This window comes from Prionailurus bengalensis, chromosome B2 (assembly GCF_016509475.1).
Source record: "Prionailurus bengalensis isolate Pbe53 chromosome B2, Fcat_Pben_1.1_paternal_pri, whole genome shotgun sequence".
NCBI lineage: Eukaryota > Metazoa > Chordata > Mammalia > Carnivora > Felidae > Prionailurus > Prionailurus bengalensis.
In genome coordinates, this window is record NC_057349.1 from 32,290,373 (window position 1) to 32,304,975 (window position 14,603).

Below are 14,603 nucleotides of genomic sequence, written 5' to 3' on the forward strand. Positions count from 1 at the left end.
CATAGACAGCTCTCCACAATGAAGCATGCCACCTGGGGACCATCCACCCTCTCTGGGGTGGGGCGGGACCCACGCAGCCTGCAGACACAGTGGACCCAAGGGGTGGGGCGTCAATACCCCAGGGGCCACCCCGTTCATGGAAGATGGGGGAGCAGACGGATAAACGTCGTTCCGAGGGACAGTGCTGAGGTGCATATTCTGCAGGGTCTTCAGAGGTCCCAGAGGGACTGACCTCCCACTGCCCATCGTGGTGACCAGCTCAATAATCCTGCCCCCCCCCCTTGGCTTTTCCTCTTTCTTTCTCTCGTTCCTTCCACTCCCTCCCTCGCATTTCTTGGGTTGCCTCACAGGTAAACCCGTCTCCACATTAAACTTGGAGTTTAACTTGTACCAAGTCTAGTCTCAGGCTCTGCTTTCAGGGAACCCAGGTGAAAGCCAGTGCCCGTGGTTACATAATGGAGAAGGGGTCCTTCCTCGCGGCCAAGGTCATGCTCGCCGCCACCTGCCTGTGCAGTATAATTTCTCCCCTTTTCCGGAGAATGCTCCACAGTCCGGCCACCAGTAGCTCCTCCAAGCTCACTTATTCTCTCTCTCTTACCGTTTATGTTTAAACAGACTCAAGTGTCTCCCATCCGAAGGAAAAATTAAACATCCTTCAACCCCAATTCCCTCTGGCTTCCAGGACCCATCTTGCCCCACCTCTCAGGTGGCCGTGGGGCCATCCTGACCCATCCCTCTGTCTCTCCCCCATGTCCCATCCATCGCCAAGTCCTCTAGATTTTACCTCCTAAATCTTTATGGATCAGCCTATTTGTACCTATCTCGTCACCACTCCTCCCTCGTTCCGGGCACCTTCACTCCAAGTAGCATCCAAACTAGGGTTACCAGATAAAATGCAAGATGCCCAATTAACTTTGAGTTTCAGAGAAACAATGATTCTTAAAGTATAAGTATATCCCAAATATTGCGTGGGACATCCTTACGCTGCACAATTTTTCATTGCTTCCTTGAAATTCAAGTGTATTTTTTAATGTTCCTGTCTAGTTAAAATTCTATGAAATTCACAAAGTATTTCAAGGATCATCTTGTATATTTATCTGCCAAATCTGGTAAGCCTTACCCTTACCGATCTCCATGCAACCCCACACTGTGGCCAGATGATCTTGTTCAAACAAAATTTGCTGCGTAGTCAGAAAAGTTAAGTATATGTATTGTAATCACTAGATCTACTACTTTTTTTTTTTTCTTTTTTTTTCCCCAACGTTTATTTATTTTTGGGACAGAGAGAGACAGAGCATGAATGGGGGAGGGGCAGAGAGAGAGGGAGACACAGAATCGGAAACAGGCTCCAGGCTCTGAGCCATCAGCCCAGAGCCTGACGCGGGGCTCGAACTCGCCGACCGCGAGATCGTGACCTGGCTGAAGCCGGACGCTTAACCGACTGCGCCACCCAGGCGCCCCCTACTTTTTTAAAAAAGTATATGTAATGTACAACAAGGTGACTATAGTCAATAACACTGTATTGTATATTTGAAGGTTACCAGGGGAGTACATTTAGAAAATTCTAATCACAAGAAACAAAGTGTGTAACTATATATGGTGATGGATGTTAACTAGATTTATTGTGGTGATTACTTTCCAATATATACAAATATTGAATCAACACGTTGTACACCTGAAACTAATGTTCCATATCAATTATGTTTCAATTTTTAAAAATAACATTTAGGAGTGCCTGGGAGAATCGGTTGGTTAAACATCCACTTTCAGCTCAGGTCATGATGTCACAGTTCGTGGGTTTGAGCCCCACTTTGGGCTCTGTGCTGACAGGTCAGAGCCTGGAGCCTGCTTTGGATTCTGTGTCTCCCTCTGTCTCTGCCCCTCCTCCACTTGTGCTCTGTTTATCGCTCTCTCAAAAATAAATAAACATTGAAAAAGGTTTTAATATCATTTAAAATAAAATTTTTCTTTTTCAGAAAAAAAGTGTTAAGTACAGAAAATTCTATTAATGGCAACAATTTAAATTAGTTCATATTATATTGAGTGCCCACTGTGTGCCAGAAAATGCCTGGAAACGAAATGCTCCATTTAACCAAATACTCTGATCAGTCAAGTTTTCATCTATAATATATATCACACTTGGCATCAGTATTTGCAAGATTATAATATAACAACATAAGCAACACTAAGACTGAATTCAGCACTTTGAGACCATGTGATGCTTCAGAGTCACCACCGTAAAATACCTAAGGAGGATATCGACCTTAACCTAGGACCCGGAAAGCACACGGGACTGAGTGCCAGGGACACAGGGGTCTGGGCCTGGTCTCATTCATACCACGTTGTTGGATTTGGGCAAATCATTTTACTTCTGTCTGCCGCAGCTTCCCCATCTATAAAGTGGGGGGCCACACTAAATGATCTCTAAAAGCTCTTCTGGCTTGATTCAATCACCTTATAGCGTGATAGACTGGAGAAGGGCTACCTAATGATGTTTCGTCTGAGAAAATGCTGAGTATACTCGTTTTTACTATACTTCTGTAAAAATGAAAATCTTCATAACTTCGTATCTTTGAGGCGAAAAGATTTATCATCACTGGACCAGAGAAAATGCAGTCAATTTATTATGATTCTGGGAGAGTGGAAAATGGATTAAGAGATTTGTGTAGGGTCTCCAGAAATCCAAGGATAGAGCAGACATGAGATCCCATTAACTCCAAGAGCAGGAGTCTGTAAAGAAAATCTTCAGCATCTACTGAGGCCAACATCTATGAAATGGGATGCTGAAGTCTGAAGACAGTTCCCAGAGCGTTTAGGCGGGGCACCTTCCTCCCCTCCCAGTTCAGGGAAATCCAGTTCCTCAAAGGCATGCTGATAGCAAAATAATACAATGCGTTTTCAAGTGGTAGCTTCCGCGTCTCTTAGAAGTCTAAAAAACGAGAATCTTGACAGATTCTTTGCTGGAATTAGTTTGCATTATCTCAAGGAGCTTTGTGAAAACCTGGGAAAGTAGTTTAGAATCTACCCAGCCTTCCTAAGGTAAAAGAAAAAAAAAACATACAAGGAGATAAAGTAAAAAAACAAACAAAACACTTTCAATGAATAAATTAAATAGAATACGGAAAAATAGTCAGATAATCCAAAGGAGAGCAGAAAGAGGGAAAGAGGAACTAATAACATAGGGAACTAATGGAAATCAAATTATAAAATGGAAGTTCTAATCCAAGCATATCAATAATTACATTAAATGCAAATGATCTAAACATACCCATTAAAAATCAGAGAGTATCAGAATGAATAAAAAATCTAATAAGACTCAACAATATGTTGTCTATAAAAAAAAACCCACTTTGTAAGAGATAGTTAATAATAAAAGGATGGAAAAAGATGTACTTTGCAAACAGTAATCAAAAGAAAGCTACAGGGCTATTTTAATAACAGGCAAGATGGATTTCAGAGTAAGGAAAATTACCACGGATATAAAAGGACATTTTATACTGATAAAATGGTCAATTCACCATGAAGACATAACACTCCTAAATGTGTATGCAACTAACAGCAAAGCTTTAAAATACATGAAGCAAAAACTGATAGAACTGAATAAAGAAATAGACAATTACAGGTGGAGATTTCAAAACTTCATTCAGCAGTTGATAGAAAAAAAGTATACAGTTCAATAAAGATATAGAATTGAACAACATCACTAACAAACTAGATCTACTTAACATTTATAGAACCCACCCATGGCCAGCCAAATACACATTCTTTTCAAGTGCACACAGAACATTCACCAATATAGACTATATCCTGGGTCATAAAACAAATGTTAACAAATTTAAAAAGTTGAAGTCATACGGGGAGCCTGGGTGCCTCAGTTGGTTGAGCATCTGACTCTTGATTTTGGCTCAGGTCATGATCCTAGGGTCGTGGGACTGAGCCCCACATTGGGCTCCACACTGAGTGTGGAGCCTGCTTAAGACTCTCTCTCTCTCTTGGGGCGCCTGGGTGGCGCAGTCGGTTAAGCGTCCGACTTCAGCCAGGTCACGATCTCGCGGTCCGGGAGTTCGAGCCCCGTGTCAGGCTCTGGGCTGATGGCTCAGAGCCTGGAGCCTGTTTCTGATTCTCTGTCTCCTTCTCTCTCTGCCCCTCCCCCGTTCATGCTCTGTCTCTCTCTGTCCCAAAAATAAATAAACGTTGGAAAAAAAAATTTTTTTTAATTTTTTTCTTAATCTATGTCATTCTCCTGCTGAAAATCTTTAAAGGCTTCCCAGTGGGCTCCAACAAAAGCCAAACTCCTCGCCAGGCAGGGCCTCCAGCCCTCATTTTCCACCAGCCTTCTACACAGGAGCCTTTTCTCAGTTCTTTGAAAAGTGCCAAGCTCTCTCCTGCCTCAGGGCCTTTGCCTACAAGCTGGGGCTCCTTACCTGAGGCTTCCTCCCGTTGGCCTGCAGCCAGCAGGAGTGAGTTGTGGGGAGGGAGTGCATGAAGAGGGGCTCTCTAACCTCCCTCCGTGGGCCCCCTCCCCAGCCCAAGGGCAGCTAGCTGGCCCCCAGCCTACCCCCTCACCCTTCCCCTGCTCCAACTGCCCTGAACTTGCCAAGGTCCCCAAGGACCAGGAGTTAAAGACGCAGACGGTAAAGTAGATCTCAGGACACAGCCCTCACCGGTGGTCTTCAAATTTGGGCACCTCAGAAACACGGGGGAGCTGGGAGGGTGGCTGTGTAATGCAGATATGGGTCACCACCCCAGGGCTGGGGCCCCAGAGGCCAGCTCATCCCCGCTCCTCCCCAGATGGTGGCTTGGCTGCGTGGGAAGTGCAAGGCCGAGCACCCTCTTTAGAGGCAATCGGGAAACCTTTTCATTTTATTCCTTTGAGAGGAAAATGGAAAACAAGGCTGATTTCTCTCCACATAATACTCGGGAACACGGCAGGCTTGTGCGCACCAGGCAACCTGCCTCCTGCGCCCTTCTCGGCCTGGGTGCCCCGCCACCCCCGCGAGCCCCCGGTCCGAATCTGGGCGCCCGGGAGCCAGGCTGGAGACGGTGGGCTTGGATGGCACCCAGGCGGCGGGCTCTCGGGAGGCAGGGCGCCCTGACTGAAGGTTGGGGTAAAGGGGCTGAGAGCCCGCAGGGACACCTTCCCTCAAGGCGACACCTCCCCATTCTGACTGCCTGTCACCCCCTCTTCAGCGTTAAAGAGCCATTCACAGCCCCCACAGGATCTCCCACTGTGGCAGAAATCACACACACACACACACACACACACACACACACACCTCGTCCATGGGCAAACCGTGCCTTCCTCCAGGCCCCACTCAAGGCTTCAGGCCCCAGGGTGTACAGCCAGGGTGCAGGGATGTCTGGAGTGGGAATGAACAGGAGGGAAAGGCCTCAGTGGAAGATTCTCCCCAGACCATGGGCTGCTTCCCAAAAGCCCCAGAAGGTTCCTGGAAGGCTCAGAGGAGCCAGTCATCCCAAAGAGCGTCAAGGCACTGAGGGACAGAAAATATGCCGGGTGGGAAGCTTGAGCTACCTGAGGCCTGAGGAAGACAGACCATCCTGGACTCAACCCTGGGTCTATGCTTCCAGTTGGTTCTACCCTCAAAACATACCCAGACTCCCAGCCCCTCTCTTACCTCCGTTTGTCCCTACCCTGGTTCAAGACCCCATCACCTCCTACTTGGATAGCTGACCCCTGCTGGCTTCTTCGTCTGCCCTCTGCACTCAATTTCCTTCCCCTCCAAAGCCACAGAAACCCTGATAAAACCTTGTCAGATCCTGTCACTCTCCTGCTCACAGTCCCAACAGACCAACCTTATTCCCACCTCAGGTCCTTGGCACTGGCTGTTCCCTCTGCCCTGACGCTCTTCCCAGATATCCACACGCTCCCTTGCTTGCTTCAGGGCTCTGCTCAGATGTCATTTTCTCCGAGAGGCCCTCCCTAACAGCCCCATATGAAAAGCAGCACCTCCTCTCCTGTTACTGGGCACCCACTGACCCCCTCTCTGTCCATAGCGCTGACCCTCATCTAAGCCGTGGCTTAACATCAACTCCGTGAGGACAAGATCTTTGCTGACCTCACTGTTGTGTCCCCACACATAGTAGGTGCTCAGACCGTATCTGTTAGAAGAATATGAGATCCCAGCTCAGGTTTCCCCCGCCCACATCTGGTCTCCCTCTAACCTTCCTCACCCGCAAGCCCCGCCCACCACCCACCACCCACCAAGGAGGGCCATTCGGTGTGGAATGGGCAGGGGGGGGGGGGCGCAGCCAGAGCATGAGCCACTGCCCCCAGACACAAGCCTGGGATTTAAGCCAGGCATCAGGCCAGGTCCCTGTCCCCCAGGATCGTGCTCCTCATTTCCTCAGCAGTGTGCTTCACCCCCTCCTGGTCCCGCTCCACCTCGCCCCAGCCTCTCCTCTCCCCTGGGGCTGTCCCATGTGGGGGCTGCCTGGCACACTGGGGGTGAGACCAGAATTGTCAGGGCACCTACTGCTATGCCAGGGGCTCAAAGTTGTCTCAGCAGCGTCACAATATTCCGAGAACTTGGTCCCTGTGCCCATTTTAGAGGTGAGGAAACTGAGCCCCAAGAGTGACTGGCCCAAGAACGTTCAGAGAGTGAGATTCCTACCCATGAGGCCAGACGTGGGGACCTCTTTTCCTGGGGCCACACACCCAAGTTCCTGTCCACCTACGGCCCCCTTTTTTTTTTTTAATTATTTTTAAAGTTTATTTATTATTGAGAGACAGAGAGAGACAGAGCATGAGCAGGGGAGGGGCAGAGAGAGAGGGAGACACAGAATCGGAAGCAGGCTCAGGGCTCCGAGCTGTCAGCACAGAGCCTGACGCGGGGTCGGAACTCACAAGCCGCAAGATCATGACCTGAGCTGAAGTTGAACGTCCAACCGACTGAGCCACCCAGCCGCCCCCACGTACGGCCCTTTTATGCTTTGGAAGTCAGGAACTGCCTGGGTACCACTATTGTTACCACTCCCCACTCACCCCTTCCTTTTCCCTATCCCCAGCCAGGCGGCCCCAACATCAGCACAGGGGCCGTGATTATTTGTGAGGAGAGGGAAGGAACTGTTGTCTGTTACGTTCCTGCCATAGGCTGCTTATCCCGCCACGCATTTTACATGAATCACCTCTGTGAGCCTCACTGTGACCCCATTACACAGATGAGTGGACTGAGGCCAAAGAGGTTAAGCTAACACGTCTCCCACTGCTCAGCTAATAAGTGGCAGAAATGGGCTCCTGGACTGGCCCCAATATCCTGAGATGGTCTGCCAAGTCCCCGAGGCTTTCCTGTACTTCTTCCAGAAAACTCCAGTGCCCCCTGCCCTGGGAAAATGTCCCCATCAGCCCCTCCATGAGCGGGAGAGGGTGAGCAGAGGCAGGCCAGGCCCTGCGGAGAGAGGGCGGCGGGGGCGGCTGGTGTGTTTATTAATTTTCTGCCTCGGTGGGTCTGCAGCCCCAGTCAGAGCCTGCACAGTTGCCATTCAGTCTATTAAATAATTCTATCTGGGAAGAACCTGGCATCCGAGGGACCGTGCTGATGGGCCTCTAAAATTTAATTGCTGCGTTAAACGAGATCAGAAATGAGGAGGCGAGCAGGGTGAGGCCAGATGAAAAGGATGGCCGTGTTTTGGGACGTGAGGGGGACATAGCAGACACATTTCTGTCAGCTCCTGTCAGCCTGGCGTCGCACACCTCCCGTACCGGACCACAAGAAGGGGAGAGCGCCCGGGCCCGAGCCCCTTAAAACCTCCCATCGCCTGGCCAAGAGTTGGCTCCCTTGAGGCCTGCCATCTTGCTCCTCCTTCCCCACCCCACGGGCTCCTCCAGGCCAGTCACACCAGTCTAGACACCTTTTCCTGAATGTTCCCTGCACAGTCCCACTTCCTAGCCTTTGCTCAAATCCCTTAACGTAAGGTGCTGTTCTCCTTGCACCAAGCAAACTCTCCCCACCCATCATCCAAAGCCCTCCTCGACCTCCAGGAAGAGCCCGTGGCCCTAGCGTCTATGGGGCGAGACCCCTGGAGGGCAAGACGGAGCTCCCTACGGTTCTGATAATATTCTGATGTCTTAAAAGCTCTTTTTCTGAAAAATTTTTTCTTCCCCTGCATTTCTCTTTCCCCCTTTCTCTCTGCTAAGTAAGTGGCCGGCTCTGGGCCTCCCTCCTCGGGAAGGCAGGGTCTACTGAGGGCCAGAAACAGGGCCCTCCCTCTGTGCCCCCTTGCCCTGGTGTTTTCCTTTCACATCATTTAGACCCAGAAGCCTTCTAGCTGGCTTGCCCCCAGAGCAAGTTTTAGGTCTTCCCACATGCCAGAAACTCCTGCTACCCGCCCCCATACCAAGGCTCCGCTATCTACGCAGCTGCTCTTTCCCCTCTGTCCATTGTCCCATTGAAGGCCCCAAGCTTCTGTGCTTAAAAATGAAGTCACCCAGGGGGGCACCTGGGTGGCTCAGTCAGTTAAGCGTCCGACTCCGGCCCAGGTCGTGATCTCATGGTTTGTGAGTTTGAACCCTGCGTTGGGCTCTATGCTGACAGCTCAGAGCCTGGAGCCTGCTTTGGATTCTGTATCTCCCTCTCTCTCTGCCCCTCCCCTGCTCATGTTCTATCTCTGTCTCTCTCTCTCTCTCTCAAAAATAAGTAAAACATTAAAAAAAAAAAAAACTTAAAAGAAAATGAAGTCACCCATTTCTCAGGAAATCATCTCTGAAAAGCAAGCACAAATCCCAAGCTTTGTGCTGCCTGATTCCACATATTTTGAGTTCCTACTGTGTGCCAGGCATGGGGCTAGGTAGGGGCAAGGGACACAGCAGTGGACATGGCAGATGAGGTCCCCATCCTATGGAGGAACAAAATGCTCAATGAAACAAGTAAGTAAACAAGACAATTGTAGAAAACATGACATATACTAAGAAGAAAAAAGAATCCAAGTGATAGAATGGGTGGTAGCGGGGGTGAGGGGGTTGGGAGGGGGAGGCTGTCTGGGGAGGTGACCCCTGAGCTGAGATCTGAGACTGAGAAGCAGCCTACTGTGCAAAGCTTTGCAGGAAGGAACTCCCAGGTAGCAGACATAGTAAGTGCAAAGGTCCTGAGGTAGGAGTGTGCCGGGGTGGGGGTGGGGTTGGAGGGGCAGACCTAAGACCGGGCTGCTGAAAGGGAGAGAAGAAGTGAGTGATAAGAGATGAGGCTGGCATTTTAATCCCAAACCTTCACTCCATCAACGCCATCTCTCAGGGCTGTTTGGAGAGGGGGGCTTGAGTCTTGCTGGTCAGGGCAGATGAGCACTTTCTGTGTAGAGGTCAGAGAGTCGGTAGGGCAGACACGCATGATAGAAATGAAGCCAATGGGCATCTTTGTGGCCCCAGAAATAGCCTTAAAGCCTGGCAGTCACCACAAGAGAATTCTAGAAGGGAAGGCAGTTCAGGGCCCAGGGTAGCCACAGGCTCTGGGCTTCTTTGTCAGACTACAGAGCAGGATCAAGGATAGAGACCAGCTCCCATCTACCGGTCCCTCTGTCCCCAGCAGAAGACATCATCATCTTTGTGTACTTTTCTCCCACGTGTGTCCTCATCTGCCTCATTATTTCCGGTACACGTGGCCCCCTGCATCAGATGTCGGCCTTCTCTGAAGGTGACTGAACTTCCCCCTCGCCACCCCTGCCCCTCCCCCAGACTTCCCTCCTAGGGAAGAACCAGCCAGAATGCTCCCATTGCCCCCTGTTTATCCCTGCACCCATAGTGCACTGGTCAAGCTCCTCCCCAGCCGCCGGCCATGGACCTGGGGGTCCTGGTCAGGTGTCCACCATGGGTGCTGTTGCTAGGAGCTGAGGTCCAGGCTCACCGAGGCTGTGGCCTCTGTATAAGAGGCAGGTTGTAAATCCAAATTCCAGCCCCCTGACCCCCGCTTGCTTGGAAAGGGCCTGGGGGTGGCAACCTAAGTCACTCTCCTGTGGTGACATCCCAGCATTTTCACCGGCAGAGCTCTTTCCTTGAATGAAATCGGAGTAGAATTACAATGGGCAAAACAGATAAAAGTCGTATTTTGCATCTGATATGCTCACATGTATGTCATAGTCTTATTATAATAAGAGAGAACAATTATAACACGATTAGATAAGATGAGAACAGGTTGCTTTGTTGAATATAAAATAAAAATAAGGGCTTATGGGTGATGGTTTCTGTCCTCGCCTCCAACTTGTTTCCCATTTTGTTTGTGTTGTACACGATTAGTCATTCGTACAGATAAGTAATTGCAAGTTTAAAGACGCTGCTTTGTTTCTTACATTATCTCTCCTTGCGATGCTCTTTAATACAGATGCAGGAGAATCGCTAGCCCCGGGTCCACTCAAAGCAAACTTTCTGGTGATTTCGAACGGGTTAGAAGTTGTGTAGCGTAATTGCCAGACTCTCTTTGTTCTTCCATACTGTTTTATTGTAAAAACGGTATCAGAAATGAACTTGAGTCAACCATTTGGGGCCTCTGCAGTGCCTCCCGAGTGCCCAAAGGGTCTGCAAGACGTGGTTCTTTACCGCCGCATCTCGCTTAGCAATCCCTCTACCTCGCGCTGTGGGCCCTGCCCCCCAAACCCACTTCATTCCTTGTTTCCCATTCCTTGTTTTCCAAAGGCTCAGAGCTGGGAAAGACCCCAGGGCCAGGTAGTATAAAGCCCATCTTATGCAGGAATTCCTCCATAGCCCCCCAACTGCATTCCTCCAGCCTCTGCTTGAATGCCCAAAGTGACAGAGAACTCACCCCTTTATGAAGCTGCCTGGTCTGGTCCTTTATGGGGCAGCTCTACTTATTAAACCTCTCCTCCTCTCTGAGCCTCTTTCCTTATCGGTAGGATGGACATAATAATATTTATCAGGCCGGACTTTGGTGAAGACCAAATAAGATGACACAGAGCTGACATACTGAATGTGCAACAAGGCTTAGTCTCCTGTGTCCTCTGCCGCCAGAGCACTCCATTTTAGAGGGACAGACAGCCTCGTGTCTCCTGGGGTAAGTACACAGTGTGGAATGTGCTTTGCAGGGTGGACAGGGAGTGTGCATTCCCCTGGGACATCCCTAAGGGAGGTCTGCCTGGAGAGGCTGTCCGCAGCAGCAGCAGCAACAGCAAAGAGGACTGCTGTGCCCCCCCCAACCCCTCCCCCCACAACCCCGTGAGCGTCACCAACTCCACCCCAGCCCGGGCCCCCTCCTCCCGCCGGCCTCAGAGCCTCATCTGTCTTCCCTCCTGTCACCTGAGCTGGAAACTCGTGGGGAGGCAAGGGGATTAAATCCCAGGGCCAGCCGCGCCCCCGCCAAGGAGCTGGCACTTCATTACCCGCCTGCCTGGCTGTCTGCGGCCATCGATCGGCCCTGGCCTGAGTGACCTCTGATTGATGGGCAGCATGTTATTTACTGGCTTCTGTCCCGACCCAGCTGGGAAGAGGGGAGAGGGGTCTGCTCAGAGCTTCTGTGTTCCTGAGGTGGAAAGAACCGGCCACCAGCAAGACTTGGGGTGGGAGGGAACGGAGAGCAGGTGGCTGGGAATGCTCCCCTGGGAGTCAAGGCTCCCGGGCCCGGCACAGCAGTGTGATCTTGGCTGACATCTCTGGCCTCCCCTGTCCCTGAGCCTCAGTGTCCTCTATAAAAGGATCGGGTGCAGGGGCGCCTGGGTGGCTCAGTCGGTTAAGCTGCCAACTTCGGCTCAGGTCGTGATCTCTCGGTCTGTGAGTTCAAGCCCCACATTGGGCTCTGTGCTGACAGCTCAGAGCCTGGAGCCTGCTTTGGATTCTGTGTCTCCTTCGCTCTCTGCCCCTCCCTCGCTCATGCTCTGTCCTTCTCCCTCTCGAAAATAAATAAACATTAAAAAAGGATCCGTGCGGCTGGCAAGGCTCACAAACGTAGCAGCCCTCAGGGCAGCAGGTAATGAAGAAGATAAAGGGGCGAGTTGGGGCTGGCGCCCTGTCCAAAGGGGATACCTTGCTCCCTCCATCTTGCCCCACGCCTCGTCTCCCCCACCCACTTCTGACTCAGCTGCAGCTGGGGAAGCTTCCGTGCCCTCTGCAGGTAAGCGCTGGCCCACCTTTTCTCTCCTCTTTCCTGCCACGGGCCTTCTTTCCAAGCCAGCCCCTGTGCCCAGCAGCCGGAAACTGCAAGGAAGTTCGGCTTCTTGGAGGAGATTATATTTGAGAAGGGCTTTGACAGAGCAGAGGACCTGGGGACACAGGTATAGGATTGCTGGAGGTCATCACCCCCTGCCCCCATGGCTCCAGCCCCCTTGGCAGGTCAACCTGGTGCGGACCACATGATCTCATGCCTGCCCCGAGTGGAACAGAGCAGGCACCTGACTAGGGGCAACTAATCACTAGTGACAGAGGCTGCCTTGACCTGTGGCTTGTGCTGGAATCTGCTCGGGATCTTGACCAAAATGCAGCAGACAGGGCAGTTATGAGTGCAGGAGTGGCGGGGGAAGTACAAGGAGAGGCCACGAGGGGCCGCATGGAATCAAAGCCATGATGCAGCACATTCTGGGAGTAATGGGTGAGCAGGGAGCCGGCCGGCGGCACAAGGAGTGCACCATGCATGGGCGGGAGTGCCCAGCCAGGACAGGGGACACTCATCGAGTGTCCCTCCTCCCCATCATCTCGTGCGAGAACAGAGCACGGTGTGTGGGCACACGTATATACTTCTGCACACAAATGTGCACACAAATGTCCCTGCCAGGTTCAGAGAGGTAGAGGATTAGAATATCAAACGGGGTAAGAGGCCAGAAGAGTGAGCTGGGGCCAGACGATGGGGACCCAGAGCATCAGGAAGTCCTGTGAACCTGTAGACGTTTGTCCTAGACAGCCGCCCAGTGGGGTGGGGAGGGAGTTAGAGACAGCGATGGGATGGGGGATGGGGGATGGGGGTGCGGCTGTGGGAGAGTTGGGACCAGCTGGCCACCCAGGGAAGACATTGCCAAGGCAGAAGCTTCGCATTGGATGTAGGGACAGGGAGAAGGGGGCTGTTTCCAGTTTGGACAACCAAGAGAACCGCGGGGCTGTTGACCCGGGGAGAGGGCTTGTCTTGGTTGGCTGGATTTGGGGGCCTGTGGTTTTTCGTTTTGTTTTTTTTTTTTTAATTTTTTTTTCAACGTTTATTTTTTTTTTATTTTTGGGACAGAGAGAGACAGAGCATGAACGGGGGAGGAGCAGAGAGAGAGGGAGACACAGAATCGGAAACAGGCTCCAGGCTCTGAGCCATCAGCCCAGAGCCCGACGCGGGGCTCGAACTCACAGACCGCGAGATCGTGACCTGGCTGAAGTCGGACGCTTAACCGACTGCGCCACCCAGGCGCCCCGGGGGCCTGTGGTTTTAAGGTGACACCAGCCCAGGCAACTGGAATCGCTGATCAGAAGAGAGCCCAGGAGAGAAGTCAGTGGATCAAAACAATTTCGGAGGCGTCAGGAGGCAGGGGCCCGAGGGAGAAGAGTTCTTTCTCCAGGAGTAGATATTTGTGCCCATGGAGGGCTGGCTGCCCACTCACGGTCCACTCTGGACCCAATTCCAGTGTTTGGGGGTTTCCCCCATACCAAGCATTCTGTGACGCCAGCTGGGGGGTCCTGTGAAGTCAATCAATTGTGACACTGTCTACCTGGAGATAGCGTCAGATGCCACCGGTTAGGGGCTGGGTCCCACACGACTGTCCCCACTTCAGCCCCCAGTCTGGAGCCCAGGCTGTCACATGATGGATTGGTCATAAATCGGAGGTTCCCACAAGCCCCCTCCTTGGGTTCGATGAATTTGCTCACAGAGTTCAGAGAAACGTTTCCTTATTAGATCACCAGTTTATTATAAAAGGACATAACTCAGCAACAGGCAGGTGGAAGAGAGGTAGGGGGAGGGGTGCAGAGCACCCGTGACCTCTTTGAATCGCCACGTGGTCACCAATCTGGAAGCTCTCTGAACCCCTGTCCTTTTGGGCTTTTGTGGAGACCTGCTCACGCAGATGTGACGATTAAATCACAGGCCACCGGCAACTGATTCACCCTCCCCGCCCCCCTCCCTGAAGGTCTGCAGGAAGGACTGAATGCCTGTAATCCCCCGTGGCTTGTTCTCCAGGCAACCAGCCCCCAGGCTTACAAAAGTTGCCTCTTTCGCGTAACAAAAGACACTTTGCCTCCTTGTCACTTAGGAAATTCCAAGAGTTTCAGGAGCTCTGGGCCAGAAATGGGAAGAACACCAGTAAAAGAAACCCTCTCAACCTCCCTCGCAGCTAGTGGTGAGCACGTGACATCCCTGGGCGGCTTGGGCTGGTGCGGACTCTCCTCTCCAGACTTCTCGGTGTATGAGAAAAATAAAAAGGCCGCGGTCATTCAAGTCTTCTTTGCTTGCTGCTGCAGCTGCACGTGTTCCTGACAGTTTCAGGGGTCAAGGGCGGTGCCTGGGACCTCAGACAGCAGGAAGGTAGAGGGGGGCAGCAAAGCCACTGGAGGTGTGGGGGGCCAGCAAGGTGGGTAGAGCCCCAGGGGAGCACCCCCTGGAGAAGTTGGGGGAGGCGGAGTAAGTAACAGCACTGCACAGAGGCCTAGGGGGGTACAGACTGTGCAAGAGGAGGTC

At 51.7% G+C, this 14,603-nt stretch overlaps 1 long non-coding RNA gene across 1 annotated transcript; it reads left to right on the plus strand.

The window, feature by feature from the left end:
• The first annotated feature begins 13,361 nt into the window (after window positions 1–13,361).
• On the plus strand, window positions 13,362–14,363 carry LOC122490606. The gene is made up of 2 exons (XR_006299164.1): window positions 13,362–13,877; window positions 14,179–14,363. It is a non-coding gene; the product is annotated as an uncharacterized LOC122490606 (long non-coding RNA).
• The last annotated feature ends 240 nt before the right edge of the window (window positions 14,364–14,603 follow it).